Source organism: Humulus lupulus, chromosome 4 (assembly GCF_963169125.1).
Source record: "Humulus lupulus chromosome 4, drHumLupu1.1, whole genome shotgun sequence".
Classification (NCBI taxonomy): domain Eukaryota; kingdom Viridiplantae; phylum Streptophyta; class Magnoliopsida; order Rosales; family Cannabaceae; genus Humulus; species Humulus lupulus.
This window is the reverse complement of record NC_084796.1, coordinates 101990210-102015245: the sequence shown is the minus strand read 5'-3', so window position 1 is coordinate 102015245 and position 25036 is coordinate 101990210. Positions and strand designations below refer to the sequence as shown.

The 25036-nt window shown below is 42.9% G+C and overlaps 1 non-coding gene across 1 annotated transcript; it reads right to left on the bottom strand.

Annotated features, from left to right (window-relative positions):
- Positions 1 to 24472: 24472 nt before the first annotated feature.
- LOC133833532 (small nucleolar RNA R71) lies at positions 24473 to 24579 on the bottom strand. The gene has a single exon (XR_009892908.1). It is a non-coding gene; the product is annotated as a small nucleolar RNA R71 (small nucleolar RNA).
- Between the last annotated feature and the right edge of the window lie 457 nt (positions 24580 to 25036).

Genomic DNA, 25036 nt, shown 5'->3' with positions numbered 1-25036 from the left:
CTGACTCATTGGCCAATGTAAAACACCAACCTGGTGAATCCTTGAAAGCATATTTGAGAATATTCGCCAATGTTGCATATGAGCTAGAGACATTGATGATAGCTCCAAGATCATGTCGATGAGGATAGGAATCCTGGTGGGAGGCGATCTATGGCAAGAACTTCAGCAAAAAGGGGTTAAAAGTGTAGATGAGTTCTTGGCCCGAGCTCAGGAGTGGATAAACCTGGAAGAGGCATGATCTGCTATTGCAAGAACCAGTCAGGCCCCTATTCAGCCTGCTGGAGCGATGATAGGTGTTGCAGCTACGACTCAATGTGTTACCCAGAATAACCAAGCGGGAAACAGCAAAAGAAAAGGGAATGGTGACGGCGACCAAAATGGCACGAAGAAGAACAAGTTTGGAGAAAAATTCAAGCCCATTTATGCCACCTACACTGACCTGATGGATACACGGGAACATATCTTCCTGGCAAACTCTAATCACCTTTCGTGGAAGAAATCAGAACCTTTAAGGCATCAGAGGGCGAAGAGAGATCCCTCAAAGTTTTGTCGATACCCCAATGACATCGGTCATAATACTAATGATTGTCGACAGCTGAAGGATGAGATTGAGACTCTCATTTGGGCTGGACCATTAGCCTAGTACACACGAAATCGAGCTTTTCCCAATCAACCTATCGGGCAGAATTCTCGTCCAGCTCCAGAAGCTCTGGCAGGTCAGTCGAGGACTCAGTGGACCCGGTGAATCAGAATCAAGTTGACCCACCCCCAATAGTACGAGAAGATATAACTATTATTTCCAAAGGGCCTCGTTTGGCGGGCACGAGTAGCGGGGCCCAAAAGAGGTATATAAATGAGCTGAAAACTCATAACGGTGTGGAATTTATCCCGGAGCAGCATTTATCAAAACAACAGTGGTTGGAAAAACAACCAATCATTTTCATGGAGGAGGACGCTAGCTAGGTTTAATTCCCACATAATGACCCGCTGGTGGTAACCGTGCATCTCGCTAATCGAAGGGTGCGAAGGATATTAGTAGACAATGGAAGCTTAGTAAATGTGCTTTTCAAGTCCACCCTAGAAAATATGGGATTGTCTGTGACCGATCTCAAGGCGGCCTCAATGACATTGTATGGATTTTCGGGTGAAGGGACGGTGGCCATAAGGACGATCGGACTGGTGGTTACGCTAGGAGATGAGGCACGAACTATTACAAAAATACTTGAATCGTGGTAATTGATTGTCCGGCTGCGTATAACGTGATTTTGGGACGACCCGCACTGATGGTTTTTGAAGCCATCACCTCGATCCGACATCTGGCAATGAAGTTTCCTTCAGCCTTGAGGATATGCACAGTGCGTGGAGACCAGCTTGCCACCCGAGAGTGCTACAATATAGCCATGAAGGGAAAGTCACAACCCGGGTAGCAAGCAATGGTCATAAATGAAGGAGGTGAGGAGTCCCAGTTAATGGAAGTTACCCATTGAATGGAAGAACCTCGAGAAGGGGATAATGAGCTTGCCCAATAAAACGACATTGATCCCCGAATAGGCGAAGAAAGGTCTGAGCTCAAAGCAATGGAGGAGCTGGAGGAAATAAATATTGACCCAGAAACACCTTCTAGAGTTGTAAAAGTTGGGAAAAATCTTGAAGCTGAAAGGAAGAAGAAGTTGGTCGAATTCCTGAGGAGGAACCTGGACGTCTTCACCTGGTCTCATGAAGATATGGTGGGAATCAGTTCGAGTATAATAATGCATACTTTGAACTTGGACAAGAACGTGCCTGCAAAGTCCCAAAAACGAAGGCTTTTGGGGATAGTATGGTCGGAAGCATTGGAAGAAGAAGTAGCTCGCCTACTTAAATGCGGTTTTATAAGGGCCCGATCTGGATTGTTAACCTCGTTCTAGTCGCGAAGCTAAATAGGAAGTGGAGAACTTGCATTGATTTCTCCGATCTCAACAAGGCTTGTCCTAAGGACTGTTTCCCATTACCAAGAACTGATCCATTGGTAGATGCCGCAGCTGGTTACAAGCTCATGTCTTTCATGCACGTGTATTCTGGATATAACCAAATTGCGATGAACCCTACAGACCAAGAGCATACCACCTTCATGACTGAGCATAACGTATATTTTTATAAAGTTATGCCATTCGGGCTGAAGAATGTCGGTGCTACATACCAATGATTAGTCAACAAAATGTTTGCTAACCAGATCGGGAGAAACATGGAAGTGTATGTCGATGATATGCTTGTTAAATCAAAGATTGCCAGTAACCATGTATCAGCTCTGGAAGAATGTTTTGGCATATTAAGGAAATATGACATGAAGTTGAATCCACATAAGTTTACTTTTAGAGTTTCGTCGGGAAAGTTTCTGGGATTTGTAGTCAACAAGGGGGGTAAAGGCAAATCCAGAGAAAATCAAGTCATTGTTGGAAATGCCTTCGCCTAGGACACGTAAGGAAGTACAAAGCTTAACTAGAAAGGTGGCAGCCTTAAACTGCTTTGTTTCAAAATCCACTAACAAGTATCTCCCATTTTACAACTTGCTCAGAGGAAACAAGAAGTTCGAATGGACCAAAGAATGCGAACAGGCATTTCATTACCTGAAAGCGCATATAGCTAAACCCCCCCCCCCCATACTATCGAAACTAACACCCGGGGAGTGTTTGTTTCTATATCTGGCCGTGATAGAAAATGCAATCAGTTTTATGTTAGTTCGAGAAGAAAATCGGGCGCAAAAACTCGTGTATTATGTAAGTAAAAAAATTCTCTGAGCTGAATCCCAGTACCCATTGATAGAAAAGTCTGCGTTCTGTCTTATTTTGGCTTCAAGGAAGCTCAGGCCATACTTCTAGTTCCATTCTATCCACGTCTTAACCGACCAACCTTTAAGAAGGTTTTACAAAAACCTGAAATGTCGGGACATTTACTAAAATGGGCCATCAAACTCAACCAGTTCAAAATATTATATATGTTGCGGACAACAATCAGGAGTCAAGCCCTCGCTGATTTTGTGGCCAAGTGCACAAGTTTTCAGGACGAGCCAATAAGGGAACTAGTGCAGGAATTATGGAAAATCTTCGTTGATGGATCCTCTAATAAAAACGGATCAGGAGCTGGGATATTTTTAATCTCACCTAAGGGACATCGATTCCATACAGCTCTCAGGTTTAGATTCGAAGCATCCAACAACAAAGTTGAATATGAGGCCTTATTGGCAGGGCTAAGGGTGGTGAAAGAGCTAAAGGCAAAGGTCATCCTATGTTATAGTGATTCTCATCTCATAGTCAATCAGTTATTGGGAGAATACCAAGCTCAAGGTATCAAAATGGCGGCCTACTTATCAAAGGTTAAGGGCGAGTTGTCTGAGTTTGAGTTTAGCTTCGTTGAACAAGTACCCCACGAGCAGAATTCCAACATTGATGCTCTAGCTCGACTTGCTACCACCAAAGAGGTGGATACTCTGAATGTGGTTCCAGTGGAATTCTAGGAAAACCCGAGTATAAAAGCAGAAATGGTTGAGGTCGGAATGATTGACATAAAACCGACTTGGATGACCCCCATAGTGGAGTATCTCACAACCAAAAAGTTACCTTGCAATTAAAAGGGTACAAGAAAGTTGTTGTATTAAGCTTTCCGATATGTTATGGTTGAAGGGATTTTATATCGACGAAGACAGTCACTACCTCTCCTAGAATGTGTTCTGCCCGAGGAAGCGCAGACTATCTTGCAAGAAATACACAAAGGCTTCTGCGGAGACCATGCTAGGGGCAAAACCTGGCTCTGAAGGTGCTGAGGCAGAGCTAATTTTTGCCTCCGCTAATAAAGGACTCGATCTCGTATGTGCAGAAATGTGACAAATGCCAACACTTTACCATAGTTTCCCAAGCTGCTCCTGTCGAGCTAACTATGATCTCATCCCCTTGGTCGTTTGCAGTATGGGGAATTGACTTAATTAGTTCGTCGATAGTAAAAGGAGGAGTTCATTATGTTGTTGTCACCATCGATTACTACACGAAGTGGGTAGAGGCTAAACCTTTGGCAACCATCACCTCGAAGAGAGTCTTGGATTTTGTTGTAAAAAATATCATATGTCGATTTGGGCTCCCGAAAAAGATTGTGTCTAACAACGGAACTAAATTCGATAGCGATCTCTTCACAGACTTTTGTGGAAAATATGGCATAACCAAGAGTTTTTTGTCTCTAGCGTACTTGTAGGCTAAGGGGCAGGTCAAGGCTGTAAACAAGACTCTAAAGGCAAGCTTGAATAAATGATTTGATGAAGCCAAGGGATTATGGCCCGAGCAGCTCCCCCAGGTACTCTGGGCCTACAGGACCTCACATCGAACCTCCATGGGACATACCCCTTTTTCTCTGACCTTTGGAAGTGAGGCTATGCTCCCGATTGAGGCGTTGGTGATGACCCACAGACAAAAGACCTTTGATCACGATCATAACCATAAGCTACTTAGTGCATCCCTTGAACAAATCAAAGAAAAATGAGAGGCATCAAAATTACAGCTCGCCCATTATCAACAGAAAATCACTCATTATTTCAATTCAAAGGTGAAAGGATGCAAACTTAGATTAGGTGATCTGGTTCTCCATAGGGTCTTTTTAGCAAGCAAAGATCCCAAGGACTGTAACGCCCTGGTTAACCCAAGACCGTCACACTGTGTACTTTAAATAATGCTTAACTCGCTAAACGAGTCATTAGGTTGTAAATGTGCATCTAGGTGTTATTAACATGCCAGGGTGAAAATCTCGGTCAAAAGGAATGGATATATCTTATTAAAAACATTAAACTGTACATGGGATTCCATAAAAGTGTTTACAAAGTTATTTACAATCCAAAATGGTCATTACAGTATAAAAGTTACAACCCGCCAACCTAAGCGGTAAAAATAGGGTTAAACCCTAGTTCCCCTGAGAAACACCTTGGCCGTGGTGGTCAAGCGGCTACATATGTACACATCACCACCTAAGCTCTCTACTCAAGGCTGGGTGAGCTTTTCTTTCCCTTTACCTGCACCACATAGCACCCGTGAGCCAAGCCTCAGCAAGAAAACTTATTACTGCATGTATGCAATATAAACAAATCGTTCTAGGGCTTGCAGCCCTAATCAGATGGTGACTAATAAGTCTTTCTGGGGTAGATGATTAATAAGTCCCTCTGGGGTAGATGACTAATAAGTATATTTGAATAGATGACTAATAAGTCTCTCTGGGGTCCTGCGCCCTAAGCCATGTGACGTTTCAGTCACCTGCGCCTTTTTGGCCCTGGCTCTGAGTAACTAGCCTTAGACTAGCCAACCGCTTTAGTTTTCTTCGACCAATAGGTCGGTCAAGCATTTAATGCTCATGTTGATTAGATCTAATCATTTTGGCCTACATTAAACACGCTAATGTCACTCTTGACTCATAAGCCAATACCATACGACCAGCGCTCAGTACTATTGTCGATCATGACTGATAAGTTAGAGCTTCGCGACCAGTACTAAACACCATTGTCGTTTCTGACTAATAAGTCAGTTCCATTCACAGATAAGCAAAGTTGCCAGGCATTTACAATGCAATTAATGTCCATGTATAGAGCACTCAACATGCCTCATCAATAACCATGCATGTTACATACTGGGTGTAGTTTTCTTACCTCTAGTTCGAGCGTGAAATAATAAAAGAACGACCCTTGAGAACAATTTGTCCTTAGGCCCCTTAGTGGTCACCTAATCATAACCAAATATGAAATACCATCAATAAAATAAATAACAAAAAGGTTCATGGACTAAAACCCCGCTCCCGGGACCTCGAGTCCTACTAAAACGGTTAGTAGATTCGATCCTGAGCAAAGAGAAATGAAAACCCGCGCCTAAAACTGATTAAAAACCCATCCTGGCACAAAAGGGATAGGCAGACTGCGACCTGCCTCCAAGGACCGCAGCGCACCCCCAAGACAGAGAGCCCCCTGTCTGGGGCGCCAGGGGCGGGTCGCGGCGCGCCTGCTAGACAGAACCCAAGGGAGACTCTGGGATGCATTCAAGTCACAACTTGCATGAACTCGGTCTCGACTTTACCCCACGAACCCAGCTCCCCTGCAATTTTCTCAATTCAAACTCAGCCAAATCTTCACCAAACCAATCCCAATATCACAACCAAACATTTATACAGCATATCCACCACCCTAACATCAAAACCCAAGCTTAATACCACTTTAAACATCACCACATATCCAATTACACAATCAAGATATCAAGCTTATGAACTATCTCAAAAACAGAGTAAAACCTTGAAGTTTAAGCTGAAAATCCTTACGTCAAACCCAAAATTGAACCCCTCAATTGTTGAACACGACCCTAAACTTTCAAGCCTTAATTCCTCAAGTTAATCCTCTAGCTTAACTTAAAAACTTCACACCGAGAAAGAGAAAGAGAGAGATGAGAATAGAGAACTCTGTTTTTTCCTTAACCTTCTATAGCCATCCCACTTAAGTCTATCTAATAGCCAAAACGACAGAAATGCCCCTAAGTCATATTAATCCTTCAAAGCCACCCCAAGGGTATATCTATCATTCCCCACCTATCCCGTTAATCATAATTAATGTCCTCCAATTCCTATTACTCCTAATATCCCCAATTAATTAATAAATCATATCCCATTACCCGCTCATTCCCGGTAATGTTTTAAGCATCAAATTACCCATAGGCGTACCCCAAGCCCAGGAATTAACCTTGTTATGACCAAACCACTAACTTGCATCCTAGGATCGTCTCATGTCGAATAGCTCAAACATATCCACATAATACTGTGTTCTCATCCATTTATCACATACATGCACATAAACATACAATTATACTCTCAATGGCCAAAATTATGAAAATGCCCTTCTAATAAGAAGTGGGCCCACATGCATGCAATTATCATCATATAATAATATAACTCACATAATCATGCATATTAAATCAATTATGGCCCTCTTGGCCCCCTAATCAAGGAATTAAGACACATTAGGGATTTTTGGACATTACTACCATCCCCTCCTTACAGAAATTTCGTCCTCAAAATTTACCTGAACAGCTCGGGATACTGATTTTGCATATCTAACTCCAGCTCCTAGGTCGCTTCCTCGACCTTGTTGTTCCTCCATAATACCTTAACCAAAGGTATAGCTTTATTCCTCACAACCTTGTCATTTCTATCTAGTATCTGGACTGGTTGTTCCTCGTAGGAGAGATCTGCCTCAAGCTCCAGATCCTTGTAACTCAACACATGAGTCACATCTGATACATACCTTTGAAGAGCTGAAATATGAAATACGGTATGCACGGCCGACAATGTCGGTGGTAAGGCCAACCTGTAGGCCACCTGACCAATCCTCTCTAGGATCGCAAATGGACCTACAAATCTAGGGCTCTGCTTGCCCTTCTTCCCAAATCTTCTCACCCCTTTCCATGGAGAGACTCTAAGGAAGACATAGTCTCCCACCTATAATTCCACATTCCTGCGTTTGGGATCTACATAACTTTTATGTATACTTTGAGAAGTGAGCATCCGAGCTCTAATCTTCTCATTGGTCCTCTAAACTACCTCAAGACCCAAGTATCTCATTTCTCTTATCTCATTCCAATGAATGGGAGATCTGCATCTCATAAGGAGCAACCCCAGTGGTCGACTGATAGTTGTTGTTGTAGGAAAACTCTATCAAAGGTAGATACTTACTCCAGGACCCACCAAAGTTCAGCACACATGATCGCAGCATGTCTTCTAATATCTGGATCGTCCTCTCATATTGTCCATCTATTTGAGGATGATAAGCAGTACTGAACTTCAATCATGTACCCATGGCACTCTGTAAACTTCCCCAGAACTTGGAAGTGAATATGGATTCCCAATCTGACACGATCGACCTCGGTGCCCCATGAAGGCGCACAATCTCTCACATAGAGATCTGCGTACTGGTCAAATGTATAAGTAGTCCTCACTGGTAGGAAGTGAGCGTACTTGATATATCAATCCACAATAACCCATACTGAATCGTGTTGACCAACAGTCCTGGGTAACCCCACCACAAAATCCATCGTGATGTCCTCCCATTTCCACTATGGGATATCTAGAGGTTGTAATAGCCTTGCTAGCCTCTGATGCTTAGCCTTGACATGTTGACATGTCAAGCACTTAGCCACATACTCTACTACATCCCTCTTCATCCCAGGCCACCAATACAGTGATCTCACATCCTGATACATCTTCGTGGTGCCTGGATGCAAAGAGTAAGGAGTAGTATGAGATTCATCCAAAATCTCTCACCTCATAGCTGTGTCCATCGGAACACATATCCGACCTTTGTATCTCAACAGGCCCATATCTAACATTGTATAATCTCTGGATATTCCAGCTAGAACATCCTCCATGATCTTGATCAACTGTGGATCACCCAACTGACCTTCTTTTATTCTCTCCAACAGCGTAGACTGTAGCGTAATGTTGGCCAGCTGGCCCACCAGTAACTCTATGCCAGCTCTGGTCATATCCTCTGCTAATTCTCTAGATATCAACCTCGCACTAAAAATTCGTCCTAGACCCTTCCAGCTTAAATCATCTGCAACCACGTTGGCCTTTCTTGGATGTTACAAAATCTCACAATCATAATCTTTTACTAACTCCAGCCAACACCTTTTCCTCATGTTCAAATATTTTTGTGTGAAGAAGTACTTCAGGCTCTTGTGTTCAATATAAATCTCACACTTCTCCCCATAAAGATAATGCCTCCATACCTTTAATGCAAAGACCACTGCCGCCAACTCTAAATCATGAGTGGGGTACCTCTGTTCATACTCCTTCAGTTGACGTGAGGCATAAGCAATCACCTTTCCTGACTACATCAAAACACAACCCAAACCCTGATGTGAGGCATCACAGTATATCACAAACTTCTCCTGATCTGTTGGAAGATTCAGAACTAGAGTTGTAATCAACCTCTGCTTCAGTTCCTGGAAGCTGTTCTCACACCTGTTTGATCAGACAAACTTCTGATTCTTGCGTGTCAGTTCAGTCAATGAAGTGGGCAATCTTTGAAAACCCTTCCACGAAACGTCTGTAATAACCTACCAACCTGTTGACGGTGAAATCTCGTCAACGAAATTAGATCGGAAAACTCAAAGATAAGTCAAGAGATATTCAGATGAGAACTAAGAATGGACTTATGGAAGGATCAACACAGATCAACAATGGAGTAAAAAATTGTATATTGCTTAATAGCTTCAATCCTACAATGAATTTTCCAACCCCCTATTCTGAGGGGTCAAGCTATATTTATAGCTGGGCTCTAATGGCCCCCTTATACATGGTGGTCCCTCAGGACAAAATAGTACATGAGTACACTGCTAAAGTTAACACCACAGGTGGTAGTTGTGCTGGTAGAGTGGTGGTCCGCTCTAGTACGTGTCAGAGGTCTGCAAAAGTGCTCCTGTCTTGGTGCCTTATTATGCCTCCACTACTTGTCTAGTACGGACCTCATAAGCGTGCTGAGGGAGTCCTGACCATGTACCATTCTTGTACTGCCACTACCTGTCTGGCGTGGACACCGTATTCGTACTCTGACTCTTCTTGGTCTGTAGGCTCACTCCGTGTCTCTCTTGACTTCATGTCAAATCATTGTGAGGACCTTTCTGACTTTACATCTCATGGGACTCACAGGGATAGTGGTGCCCCATTGGTGGCGCTTTCCTCAGGAAAGGAGGTAAGGCCTCTTCAATGGGGCCTACTGCGTGTGCGGTGTGGCATGACGCTTATGCATTTGATTAGGATCCCACCCTGCGAGACCATTTCCTTGCAGCCTTCATGCGCGAGACCCTTGGTGGGAGGCCATGGGGTGCTTGATGCGAGACCCATGCCGAAGGCTTTAGGTGCGTGGTCGAGGGCTGCTTGGCGCGAGACCCACGCTGCGGTTGCATGAGGCCATGGGAATGTCTACGTGGGGCACACCTGGGCGAGGCCTTGAGAACGCCTACGTGAGGCGGACCTGGGTGAGGCCCTTAGGCGCTCAAGACAGCTTTGCGAGACGGACGGCTGCGTGTGGCACAAGGCCATGGGGATGCCTACGCGAGACGCACCTGGGCGAGGCCACGGGAATGCCCACGTGAGACGCACCTGGGCGAGGCCCTCAGGCGTGCGAGACGGCCTCGCGAGACGCATGGCCTCGCTGTGCGAGGCTTGGGGGCGGGACGCCAGGCATAAGGCGCACGGCCTCGTTGTGCGAGGCTTGGGGGCGAGACGCCAGGCGCGAGGCGCACGGCCTCGCTGTGTGAGGCTTGGGGACGAGACGCCAGGCGCGAGACGCATGAGTGGGCGACACCCTTGGTGCGCGGCGTGCCTCCGGATGTGAGACTATTCATCGCGAGGTGCAAGGTGGGCTCGTGGGTCATGGGCGCGAGACACCCGTAGCACCCCAAGTGCCTCTTCGTGAAATGCGAGTGATAGGATCGCGAGATGGGAGGTCTCGTGAGGTGCCTGGGTACTTGGTGCCCTTTGCATGCAGATAGGTGTATGTCCCGGGTGTCTTTGGCAGCATTTACGCGTGTGAGTGCATCTTGACCCATGAGCCCGCCAACCTCACATGGGCACGTCGGACCTCACTATGTGAAGGCCTTGTGCACCTATCCTCTTGCATTATTCATTGTGGCCCCTTAGCTTAGCAGGGCCAAATCTTATGTCTCATAATGTGTTGTTTCTCATGAGACGATCTCCTGTGCTCAACAAGGCCTACTGGCTCGAGCCCAATAGCATGACTAAGTGACCTTTATCCCTGTGTTCCAACCAGGGACTAGAGATTTTTTATTTGGTGGATTTTTGGCATCCACACTTGCCCCCCAGTCTATAGGGAGGCCTTTAGGCATTCTTGTAGACTCTTCTCTTCTTTTTTATTATCCCTCTTTTTTCCTTTTTTTTTTTTGGTATTTATCATGCTCGAGGTCCTTTGGAACCCCGCGAAAGGGGGTTCAGTAGGTCTCTCTTTGGTGTACCTTGATTTTATCTATAAGGATATATTGACCCCTTGGGTTCTAGTTATCATTTTATATATTTTCATGCGCGCTTCTTATTTCTTGTGAGAAGCGTCCTTCTCGTCATTAGGCATAGTACTATTTTTGCAAGCGTCTTCTTTGAGACCCTTGTTGCAAGCGTCTTCTTTGAGACCCTTTTTGGAAGCGTCTCCTTTGAGACCCTTTTTGCAGGCGTCTACTTTTGAGACCCTTTTTGCAAGCGTCTACTTTTGAGACCCTTTTGGCAGGCGTCTACTTTTCAGACCCTTTTTGCAAGCGTCTACTTTGGAGACCCTTTCTGCAAGCATCTACTTTAGAGACCCTTTCTGCAAGTGTCTACTTTGGAGACCCTTTCTGCAAGCATCTACTTTTGAGACCCTTTTTGCAATTTCTGAGGTGATCTCCCCTCGGCTCGAGACTTTCATGGCTAGATGGTCTTAGTTCAATCTCAAACTTGGTCAGCGACCCCTCTAGCTCGACGCCCTCTTCTATGTGGAATCTTTAGTCGTATTGGTAGTAGGGCGACTGGAGGAAGGTTTGCTTTCTTAAACATTCGAGTTCTTATGGCCCTCTTCCACACGTATGTACTTCTGTGCTCTCTCGAAGAAGTCATCCAAATTTGAAACTTCTCTTTTAAGCATGTTACCCCATAACCTGCTTCCTGGTCGTACTCCGGCTGTAATAGCCATCTTGAGCTCTACTTTGGTTAAACTTCCCACCTTTGTTGCTTCCATATTGAACCTATGGATATAGTTCTTCAGACTTTCATTCTCGCCTTGTTTTATGTTAGCGAGGCTGGTAATTGGCATGACATAATCACAGGCTGCACAGTGTTGCTGAAGAAATTCATCAGAGAATTGCTGCCATGATTTGATTGTTCCTGGCCTTAACCTCTTGAACCACTTGTACGCCACTCCTTTAAGCATAACGACAAAGCAATGGCACTTTGCCCTATTGTTGACCCCTCTTAACCTCATCAAGTTATTGAAGGATTCTAAGTGATATTTTGGGTCTGTAGTACCCTCGTACGGAGTCATGCGAGGCTCTCTGAAGCTAGTGGGCATTCGCTTAGCCTCGATCTCCCTTGTGAAGGGAGAATCACGGTCAAATTCTTCGTTATCTTTGTGCCCCCCAGGTGCAGTGGTAATTTTGTCCCAAGGGCTTTGCATTTTAGTGTCTAGTCCCTTCCTCTTTTTGCTTGAGGAGTCTCGCTGGTCCTCAGTCTGAACCCTTGCTTTGGTGGTGTTCCTCAGGGGAACCCCGGGGGGCACTTCTTTTGAGGTGAGTTCTGCTTCGTTCCTACGACCATCGTCTTCCCTCTGCTTTTGCTCCTGGGGGCATTTCGTCGGTCTAGACCCTTCATGGTACTTTGTCTGGGGAGTTTTACTGGTGGAAAGTTGGGTTCTCCCATCGTCTACAGGGGCAGTGTTTTCCCCTTTTTTACGCTCCTTCTCTTTATGCTTAGGAAGGGGTATGCTCGAATTCCCTTGCAGTAGGTCGTTTAAGACCTCTTGCATGCTCTCTATCGTGGTTTCTAGCCTTCGAGTCTTTTTATGTAACTCTTGAATTTCATCCTTGTAAAAACAAGTCCTTGAGCTGGAACTTATCGAGTGTACCATGGGACCCTTGTCTGACCTGTGCGTCGATGGTCCTTGGTCTTGGTGGCTTGAGCATGGTTCCACCGGGGGCCGGTGAAGTGGATGCACTAGCAGCTCTGAATGACCTCCATCGGGTCGGATAGTCGGGGGCGAAGCTTCCTTCTCCACCCTTGGGGGAGGAGGATCCTCCGGCCTACCTCCATGCTTAGGCGGTGGGGGTCTTTCTTGGAAGCCCTCCTCTCTACTCCGTCCCGGCGAACCTCATCATCTTGTAGCTGCAATAGGCGTTTTGAACGCCTTAGCATTTTTTTTTGTTGGAAGTGATGGAAGAACGCTGGCTTGATGCTTGTTCTTCCCACAGATGGCGCCAAACTGTTGACGGTGAAATCTCGTCAACGAAATTAGATCGGAAAACTCAAAGATAAGTCAAGTGATATTCAGATGAGAACTAAGAATGGAGTTATGGAAGGATCAACACATATCAACAATGGAGTAAAAATTGTATATTGCTTAATAGCTTCAATCCTACAATGAATTTTCCAACCCCCTATTCTGAGGGGTCAAGCTATATTTATAGCTGGGCACTAATGGCCCCCTTATACATGGTGGTCCCTCGGGACAAAATAGTACATGAGTACACTACTAAAGTTAACACCACAGGTGGTAGTCGTGCTGGTAGAGTGGTGGTCCGCTCTAGTACGTGTCAGAGGTATGCAAAAGTGCTCCTGTCTTGGTGCCTTATTATGCCTCCACTACTTGTCTGGTACGGACCTCATAAGCGTGCCGAGTGAGTCCTGACCATGTACCATTCTTGTACTGCCACTACCTGTTTGGCGTGGACACCGTATTCGTACTCTGACTCTTCTTGGTCTATAGGCTCACTCCGTGTCTCTCCTGACTTTATGTCAAATCGTTGTGAGGACCTTTCTGACTTTACATCTCATGGGACTCACATGGAGAGTGGTGCCCCATTGGTGGCGCTTTCCTCAAGAAAGGAGGTAAGGCCTCTTCAATGGGGCCTACTGCGTGTGCGGTGTGGCATGACACTTATGCATGTGATTAGGATCTCACCCTGCGAGACCATTGCCTTGCAGCCTTCATGCGCGAGACCCTTGGTGGGAGGCCATGGGGTGCTTGATGCAAGACCCATGTCGTAAGGCTTTAGGTGCGTGGCCGAGGGCTGCTTGGCGCGAGACCCACGCTTCGGTTGCGTGAGGCCATGGGAATGTCTATGTGGGGCACACCTGGGCGAGGCCTTGAGAACGCCTACGTGAGGCGGACTTGGGCGAGGCCCTTAGACGCTCGAGACAGCTTCGCGAGACGGACGGCTGCGTGTGGCACAAGGCCATGGGGATGCCTACGCGAGACACACCTGGGCGAGGCCACGGGAATGCCCACGCGAGATACACCTGGGCGAGGCCCTCAGGCGCGCGAAACGTCCTCGCGAGACACATGGCCTGGCTATGCGAGGCTTGGGGGCGGGACGCCAGGCATGAGGCGCACAGCCTCATTGTGCGAGGCTTGGGGGCGAGATGCCAGGCGCGAGGCGCACGGCCTCGCTGTGCGAGGCTTGGGGGCGAGACGCCAGGCGCGAGGCGCACGGCCTCGCTGTGCATGGCATGGGGGCGAGACACTAGGCGCGAGGTACACGGCCTCGCTGTGCGAGGCTTGGGGGCGAGACGCATGAGTGGGCGACACCCTTGGCACGCGGCGTGCCTCTGGATGCGAGACTATTCCTCGCGAGGTGCAAGGTGGGCTCGTGGGTCATGGGCGCGAGACACCCATAGCACCCCAAGTGCCTCTTCGTGAAATGCGAGTGATAGGCTCGCGAGATGGGGGGTCTCGTGAGGTGCCTGGGTACTTGGTGCCCTTTGCATGCCGATAGGTGTATGTTCCGGGTGTCTTTGGCAGCGTTTAAGCGTGTGAGTGCATCTTGACCCATGAGCCTGTCAACCTCACGTGGGTACGTCGGACCTCACTATGTGAAGGCCTTGTGCCCCTATCCTCTTGCAGTATTCATTGTGGCCCCTTAGCTTAGCAGGGCCAAACCTTATGGCTCATAACGTGTTGTTTCTCATGAGAGGATCTCCTTTACTCAACAAGGCCTACTGGCTTGAGCCCAATAGCATGACTAAGTGACCTTTATCCCTGCATTCCAACCAGGGACTAGAGATTTTTTATTTGGTGGATTTTTGGCATCCACACAACCCAAGAAAACTTCTAACCTCTGAAGCATTCTTTGGCCTTGGCCAATCCCTGACCGCCTCAATCTTGGCTGGGTCCACCTTAATCCCCTCCTTACTGACAATGTGCCCAAGGAAAGTTACCTGAGATAACCAGAATTCACACTTCTTGAATTTTGCAAATAATCTGTGTTCCCTCAGTCTCTGTAGAACCAACCTCAGATGCTACTCATGTTCTGACTCTAACTGAGAATAAACCAGAATATCATCGATGAAGATGATCACAAACTAGTCCAAATAATCCTTGAACACTCTGTTCATCAAATTCATAAAAGCAGTTGGGGCATTAGTCAATCCAAAGGACATAACTAAGAACTCATAGTGCTCATATCTGGTACGAAAGGCAGTCTTCGGTATATCTCCCTTCTTGACCCTCAGCTGATGATAACTAGATCGAAGGTCTATCTTAGAGAATACCCTTTTACCTTGCAACTGGTCAAACAAATCATCTATCCTTGGCAGAGGATGCTTGTTCTTAATTGTTAACTTATTCAGTTCTCTGTAATCAATACACATCCTCAGAGAACCATCTTTTTTCTTCACAGACAGAATTAGTGCACCCCACGTTGAGAAACTAGGTCTGATAAAACCTAAGTCAAAAATCTCCTGCAGTTGTACCTTCAATTCTTTTAATTCTGTTGGGGCCTTTCTGTAAGGTGCTCTAGACACTGGCTCCGTCCCTGGTGCCAATTCAATCAAAAATTCAATCTCTCTATGTGGTGGCAACCCTGGTAAATCTTCTGGAAACACATCCAGAAACTCACACACTAATCTGGTCTCCTCTAGTTCCACTGGTTTGACCTGAGTGGTATCAACCACACTGGCTAAGAATCCTATGCAACCTCCTTGCAATAGATCTCTAGCCCTCATAATAGATATCATAGGTATACGAGGTCCACGCATAGTGCCAACAAACACAAAAGGATCCTCCCCTTCAAGCTCAAAGATTATCATCTTCCTTCTGCAATCTATGGTTGCCCTATACTTCACTAACCAATCCATACCCAGAATCTTGTCAAATTCGGTCATAACCAACTCTATTAAATCAATTGATAACTTTCTGCCCTCTACTGTCACTGGCAGTGATCTGACCCATCTTCTGGATACTACTAACTCCCCAGTGGCTAATAAGATTCTGAACCCCACAGCATAATAATCACATGGTCTACACAATCTATCAATAATTCTACTAGCAACAAAAGAATGTGTAGCACCAAAATCAATCAAAACAGTATAAGGGGTTCCAGCACTAAAAAGCTAACATGTAACTATTGAGGGACAAGCATCAGCTTCTGCCTAAGTCAATGCGAACACTCAAGCTGGGGCAGAGCTGTCCGCCTTTCTTGGCTCTTATTTTCTTGCTTTCGGACAATCTTTCTTTAAATGTCCCACTACTCCACATAAGATGCAAGATTTTTCCCTACACTCTCCTATATGGCGCCTCTTGCACCTAGGGCATTCAGGATAAACCCTCCAGGCCTCACTGCCACCTTGGCGGCCCATTGAAATACCACGTGGTCGCCTGTCAGGACCTGAAGCTGGGAAGGCATCAGGAGCCTTCCTCTTCTGATCACTGGGGCCTCCACCCCTACCTGAACCTATAAATGGAGGTCCCACCCTCCTAAAGTCTCTTCTGGCTACATTATTCTGACAGATCTTGTTCTCTACGCTCTCAGCTGTGAGCACCTTCTCAACCACTTGTGCATAAGTAGTAATTCCAAACACGGTGATAATATGAACATCACGGGCTATCCTAGGTTGTAGCCCCTGGAGAAACCTCTCCCTTCTGTTCCCATCAGTGGGCACCAATTCCATTGCAAACTTTGCCAACCTGTCAAACTTTAAAGCATACTCAGTCACTAACAGACTTCCCTAAAACAACTTGCTGAACTCTTCAGCTTTTGCAGCCCTGATGGCATCATTATAGTATTTCTCATTGAGCAGGGTCTGAAACTCTTCCCAACTCAAGGCATTAACATTTCTGGTTTGGGATATCACTTCCCACCAAATTCGAGCATCCTCCCGAAACATGTATGTGGCACAAGCCACCCTCTCATTACCAGACACCCTCATAAATTCAATGATGGTGGTAACCATGCTCATCCATTCCTCAGCTTTAGCTAGATCTGCACTACCCTCAAAAATTAGAGGGTGTTGTTTCTTAAACCTTTCATAAAGAGGTTCCCATTTACTTTCAGCCTCTGGCAATTGCCCAACTGTTGGCACCGCTACACGTGGTGCCTCTAGTAAAATGTTCCTTACATGAACCTGTAGTTGTCTCGGAAGGTGAATTTTTTCTTTCTGCCTCATTACTCTGACTTGTAAATCAACAAACAGTTGTTGTCAATTATCACGAGCTAGCTGAGGGATTTGACTCTGGTCATTTTCTTGACCCTGTCTATTATTTTTGCCCTGATCTTCCTGGCCAGCTGATGAGTCTACCTGTCTTGGAAGCATATTTTCAGCCTATACCTTGATGTAATAATCAATACGACTAGTTAGGTAGTAATAACTAAACCTCTTGTCGCCTCACGGTCCAAGATCAAGTAGATTTTCATCCATGTTCCACAATCATACTGATAAACATATCAATTAATGATCATAACATTTAGAATTTATCACTTCGCAATTAACAATTAACAATGCTAATAAGCATGTTCTAGCAATATCAGTGCTAATAAGCACTGTAATGCCCCAAATTCTCCGATGTGGTTTGGTGGAGGTTTAGTTGACCGGGTGCGCCGTAATTGTTTAATTGCGCCATTAAATGAATATATGCATGTTTATGTGAATTATATTATGATATAATGATATATGCATGCATGTGGGTCCACATTTGATATATTATGATGTCTTGGTAATTTGGCCCATTGAGGGTAATTTGTGTATTTGGGTGCATGATGTGATTTGTGAATGAGATTCCATTATTATGGAGATATATTCCAGCTATTCGGCATGAGACGGTCATTTTTAGTGGATTAGCGGTTTTGTCATAACGGGGTCAATTTTGGGGTAATAGGAATGTTTATTTGATGATAAATTGGGAATATTTGAGATCAGGGTGAAATTCTGGAAGTTTTGACTATAATGTCCCCGGGGGTGTTTTTGGGACCCCGAGCATTAGGTTTTATTTGAGGTTACTTAAGCTTGAAGTAGCTGTCAGATAGAATGTACAATTAGAAAACCTCTCGTTCTCCTTCGTTAGTTCATTTTTGCCACCCGAAGCATATTTGAAGAAATCTTGAGTTCTAGGAGTCGGAATCGAGCGAGGATCGAGGCATAGCGATCCTAGGAAAGATTAAAAGCTTCTTGATCAAAGGATTTGACAGAAAACAACCTAATCGAAGGTAATCTAAGTTTAAAGTTTTGAGTTTTTAGAGTTTCTAATCTTTGAATTGGACTTTGTGAATTGTTGAGTTTTTGATTCGTTTGAACCTTGGGTTTTGAGGGTTTTGATGCATTGGGAACTGATGAGTCTAGTTTTTATGATGTCTTGGTGATGTTTTTAGTAGTCTTTTATTTTATTTTTCCTTGTTTTAGCGCGGGTTTACGCTTTGTTTGGTTGTTTTTGTGAATATCAGGAAGAATTGAGCATGTGGAAGGAAATGCCAAAGAAAGGGAAGAAATAATCGAGTTTTTCATCATATTTTGATCAAGAATGGTTCTCAATACCATTTGGAAGTGTTGGTGAAATTTTGGGATGAAAACTTGAAGAATTGAAGAATTCCTTAAGAGCCACGGCATGATCAAAGTAGGGCCGCGGCTAGGGGGAGAAACAGAAGCATGGTTTTTGAGGACATCTTCGGGCCGCGGCATGGCTAGGTAGAGCCGTGGCATGGATGGGCATTCTGCCCAGAAGACAATGATGCGGGCCGCGGCATGGTTTCAGAGAGCCGTGGCATTAAAAGGATAGTATGCCCAGAAATTTTGACACGGGCCGCGGCATAGTGTATGTAGAGCCGCGGCCCGCCTCTCTAAAATCTAAAAAATCCTAGGTTTTAAAGGACGAAAAAGAAGAGAGAAGGACGTACGGACGAAGGGAGGAGTTCTGGTGTTGAAGGCTCAAGCTTAGAGTATTTTTACATGTTTTTCTTTTTGATGTTATCTTTAAATTCTGTTGTGATTAGCACTATGACTATGAACTAATTTTCTGTTTAGGATGTTCAATTGAATCACTTGAATTTCTATTATGACCTAATGCAATTTTAATTTCCTCTTCTTCAATCTTCTTCAATTCCTTATAACCTGTTCTTATAGATTGATTATTGATTGGCCATCTTTAGTCATATATATATATGTTTTTAAGTCAAAATCTGAGAAGTGAGATTTAATTATGCTGTGGTTATATTGGACATAATTCTAATTTAGAACGAAAGTATCTGAATTAATTGTGTAACTGTTATTAAGTTGTGGAATTTAATGCTACCTTTGTGGTTCAATTTACCATAGAAATATAGGAAATTGTCACCTAGGTTGAGTTTATAATTCATAGAATGATTATAGGCTGCTGTCTCAACTTGTTAATTGAATTAGGTAAAAATAAGAAGAATTCATACTTGGCATTAGGGAATAATAGGAAGGATAGTTGATGAGATTGAATATCCTAATTGTTTCTCAATGATTGAATTAAGAGTTTTTACTATTAGTTATTATGCTATTTAATTGTCGATTATTATTTCTGCACTCTATCGATTCTTTTGCTGTATTTTACAAAAATCAAGAAATTTTAATTCATCAAATAGAACAAGAGATTAATTGACTGGTAATTGATAATTCAGTCCTTGAGGACGATACTTGGTTTTACCATTTTATTACAAGTTCGCGACTGTGTGCACTTGCATAGCAAAATTATCGCAACAAGTTTTTGGCGCCATTGCCGGGGACTATTTAATCAATATCAAATATAATTGATTCTTGATTCTAATTTGGTTTGTATATATATATATTTTTTTCTTTTATGTTTTTTTTTTCTATGTTTGTTTTTTGTCTTGCGAGGAACTTGAGATGTCTCATATGCAAATCCTCATGAATTTTTTTCAACACGATTTGGAGCCTTTATACAAGGCATGGTGGAGATACAAAGTTTTGCTAATGAGGTTCCCATACCATGGTTTGTCCAAAGAGTGTCAATTAGAGGTCTTCCTCAATGGGTTGAATGTCGAAGCGAGAGAATGGGTAGAAAGAGGAGATGGTACCACCAATTTCTACCAAGTATCTGTGGATGAAGCCTATTGGATGTTGGAAGACATGGCAGAATACAATGAATGGTTGTATTGGAATTGTTCAGTGACCAACAAAGGATGGGAGAGCAATTATAACAATATGGAGCCAACTTTTAACACTTGCACTCAAGGACCAAATGAGGAAATTTTGGATAATTTTCAAGAAGTAATTATAGAAGAGAAACCTCACCAAGCGGCTCAATCATGTTCATTGGAGGTATTGATGATGGAGTATATGGATAAAAATGAAGCCTTAATTCAAAGCCAAGATTCATCATTGAGGAATTTGGAAAATTCAAGAGGGAAAGAACAACATGAGGAGGTCAATTTGGGGAATGGTGAGGAGATGGAGCTACCAATAGAAGAATTTGAACATAAAATGGAGTCCTCTTCAATCCAAAGTAAGGAAGAAAAGGGAGAGAAAATAGTAGTGTCAAATGCTATCTCTACCCAAGATGTGGATAAATTGTTTGAGCAAAGTAGTAAAGAAAGGCTACATCCACCATCACACTCCATGCAACAAGTACTCGATCCTCAATATAGTGAGCTAATGATAATGGAAAAGTACACATATGAAGATCCTTATAGGCCACCACCATCTCCACCTCCATTAGAATCATTCATTTGCATCCATCATGCTTATATTTCCAAAGAAAGTCAAGTTGAACATTGGAGCTCATCAATTCCAAATCTAGCCAAGCTTGAGGGCATTCCCAATGACAACCTTCAAGTTGTCTTGTATGATGCTTATTATGGGCGTCAACCACTCATTGATGTGTTTCGAAATATAAAACACTAACGAGGTTAGCAATGAGAGTCACTACAATGGAGCAATACATTGGATTACAGGGAAGTTTTCTTTTCCTTTTCTTTTATTTATACATTGGGGACAATGTTTAGATTAAGTTTGGGGGAAGGGATTTGATTTTTATTGCTTTGCTCATTGTAGATATCTTAGTTTGTTTAAGTTTTGTTAGGTTTAGGTTTAGGTTTATATTTATTTTTATGTTTTGAGTCATGTTTTAGAGTATAAATTAAGTTGACAATAATGGCCATTTCAATCTGATTGACTGTTTTGTAGTATAATCCAAAGGAAAAATTTTGTGCTTCTAAATTAATCTGTGTGCTTGGTTAGATTACTTTGTTTTTTCACTGTGATTTGTTGACGTCGGAGATCTATTTTTCATACATTGCAAATGTTATACTTGAGTTATTTTATGCATGTCAAATTTGGATTGTGGATTGAAAAGTTTGAAAAATTCTAGAACCTACTTGCTTACTATTTGAGATGAAATTTGAAACAGTGCACATTTAGGAAAATGATATAGGCAATTTTTGGACTGGTTGTGCCTTTCAAGCTAACCCTATTAAAGTTTATCCTTAGTCAACCCTTTCGAGCCTTATAACCATTTTTTTGATTAACACACTCTTTTGAGCCTAACTGTAAAATGAAATACCATTTACTCTTTTTGACCCATACCATGAGCATGAAAATCATTATATGAGGGCAGTGAATGTGTAATGGGATGTTTGTATTATGTGTTTTTCAGAAAATTACTTTTGATTGAGAAAGAAAACAATTAAAGAAAGAAAAGGAAAAGAAAGTGAAAAATGATTATGCTCCCAAACAATTATTTATTGAAAAATCAAAGTTTGGGGGAGTTTATTGAAAAAAATATAAACATTCTCAATCATTGCACAAAAAAAAAGGGGGTAACAAGGGATGAGTGGTGTGAATTTGCTGGGAAAGCTTGTTTAATGGAATGCTTGTGGTATGATTAAGCCTAAAAAATGTCTCTTTGTCCACCTATACCTAAGCCTTATATTTCAACCCTTGTAAAGTCCTATTGATTCTTATTTGTGCATTTGTTTATATTAATGGAGAATAGTAAGTGATGTAGGCATATGGAATACTTGAGTTTGTGGTTAGTTGGTGAGAATTTGATGTGCATAAAGTAGTTCAATTATTTTATTTGCAAGTTATGAGTAAATGATCTTTGATGCTGAGAAATTGCAGTGAATTGTGAAGTGGTTAAGACTGAAAATCTAGATTAAAGTTTAAATTGCATGAATGTTTTTCCTGAGAATTATATATGCATAACAGTCTTGAGTGTTTGAATTGGTTAGTTATGTCAACTTGGTTTGTTAGGTTTGAGTCTAGTTAGATTATTTACTCGAGGGCGAGTAAAGGTAAAGTTTGGGGGAATTTGTTAGGGTCATTTTAGGTTTGCTTTAGAGATCGTTTTAGGTTGTGTTTTTAGTTATTTAGGATTGTTTAGTGCAGATTTATGCTTGTTTTCTTCTTGTTTCAGGTTTTAATGGTCAATTGCATAATATGGAGTGAAATGAGAAGAAACATGTTAAATATGATTAATAAGATGGATTTCGTGTTGATTGTGGAGTTTCAAGACATTATGTGTGGAAAGTACTACATTGAAGATGCTCAACACACGTCGTTTATGCTCTATAACGCAAGTCTGAGACTTCAAGCCGCATTTTTACAAGGATTTATTCACTTTCTGGAAACATGTCTAGAAATATAAGTTGTATATATTTCTCTTATCTTTCCACAGCTTTTTGAATCAGTCAATTCGGATTTATATTGAAGGAGTTATGATCAAAATACAATGAGCTGACGCTGCAGGCTGTTCAAAACGAGTCAGTTTTATTCTGTACAAAGTAGCGCCCCAGCGCCACAAACCAGCGCCCCAGCGCTGCCGAGAAACAGAGAGCATATTTTGACACGGGTTACAGCGCCTAGGCACTACGTTTCAGCGCCCCAGCGCTAGGGTCCGTACGGAAACACAATTTAGAGGAATTTTCAAGGGTAATCTTGTCTTTTCATGCAAAAATGAATTAGGGTCTATAAAAGCTTCTTTAATGACGTTTTTAGAGGAGGAGATCAGATTAAGCAAGGAGGCTAGAGAAGAAACAAAAACCTAGAGTTCTTTTCTTTATCTCTTGATTTTGATTATGTTAAATTCTATGTTTATGTTTGATTTAGTCATGTTCATGAACTAAATTTCTGTTTAGGTTTTCTAATTGACTCTCTTGAAACTCTATTATGATTTAATGCATTTACCTATTTCTTCTTCATCTGAAATCTATTTAGTTTGTGTTCATTGTGTATGTGATTGATTGATCAACTTTTACATACGATTTATGAATTTGAATCAAAATCTGAAAAGTGAGATTTGAATATGCTAAAATTGAATAGACAAAGATTTCAATTTAGAACGAGAGTATCAAATTGGTTTATGTGATTTATGGCTGTATTCATTGCTTCCTATTGTTTGAATTGACCATAGAAATATAGGGAATTCACATTAGGTCGAGTTTTCTATCTCTTAACTCGAATAGTTTACACTTTTGCATGCCTATCATTTCAGTGAGAAGAGTTTCAGTAGTAATTGCATTAAAGATTAATAGAGTGGATAGTAGAGAAGATTAGGATTCCTAATTATTTTACGGTGAATTTAATCCTTGAGTTCTTGTTATTATTTGATTTCTGCAATTTTTATTTAATTCTGTTTTCTTGTTCTAAAAATTCACAAATCTAATTTTCATTAGTCACATAGAAATCAAAAATTAATTATTTGGTAATTGATAAATCAGTCTCCGTGGGAACGATACCGGTCTTACCGGAATAAACTGCAAAAGTGATTACGTATACTTGCGTAGCCTTAAAATATCGCAACAAGTTTTTGCGATATCAATATCAGTCTAATTAATTTTTATTCTAATTTGATTTTAATTTCTCTCGTTTCTAATCTGTTTAGTTGCTTAATTTGTCTATCTCAGGTGAATTTTGGTATATGCGTGGCAGAAAAGGAAAAGCCACACTTGTTCCTCTGAATCCCGAGATCGAAAAGTCTTGCAATCAAATCAGAAAGAATAAGAGAGAGACCCAGAATTCTGTGAAGATGGCACAGAATGATGGGGATGGCAGGAATGGTCTAAATCCAGGAGTTTTCCAAGGGGTTCAGGCTCAGACCAACGCTGAGAGGAGTCTGAGAGATTATGTGCTACCCACTCTGACGGGAGTACAAAATAGTATATGCCCACCAACTGTAGAGGCCAACAACTTCGAAATAAAGCCTGCTATTTTACAAATGGTGCAGTCCTCTGTGCAATTCAATGGGTTGCCCTCTGAAGATCCTCACACCCATTTGTCCAACTTTCTGGAGTTGTGTGGAACCTTCAAATATAATGGGGTGAGTGATGACGCAATCAAGCTTAGGCTCTTCCCATTTTCTCTAAGGGACAGAGCTAAAAGTTGGCTGAATTCTCTGCAGCCAAACTCCATTGTCACTTGGCAAGATCTAGCTCAGAAGTTTTTGTCCAAATTCTTCCCTCCGTCCAAAGCTGCTAAATTAAGGGGAGAGATAAATAACTTTTGCCAGAATGACGGAGAGTCATTATATGAGGCGTGGGAACGGTTTAAGGAACTCCTTAGAAGATGTCCTCATCATGGCATTGAACAGTGGATGCTAGTACAGAACTTCTACAATGGTTTATGTCCGACAACCAGAACCATTATAGATGCTGCAGCGGGTGGCACTTTTATGAGCAAGAGCGCAACTGGCGCTTATGAGCTGCTGGAGGACATGGCTACAAACAACCATCAGTGGTCTGAGGAAAGATCATCAGGAGTCAGAAAGGTAGCTGGGGTGCATGAGCTAGATGCAATCACTGCCTTAACAGCGCAAGTAGCCTCTTTGACCAAGCAGTTGCAACAGAGTAGTGTGTCTGCTAATGCGGTTCAGATGGCAGTGAGATGTGAAATGTGTGGTGGTGCTCATTCTGTCGATCAGTGCCTTATCTGTATGAATAACACCCCCATGGATCATGCTCAAGTTCAGGCGGTGGGAAATTTTCAGAGGCCACTCAATAATCCATTCTCCAACAACTACAATCCTGGGTGGCGAAATCAT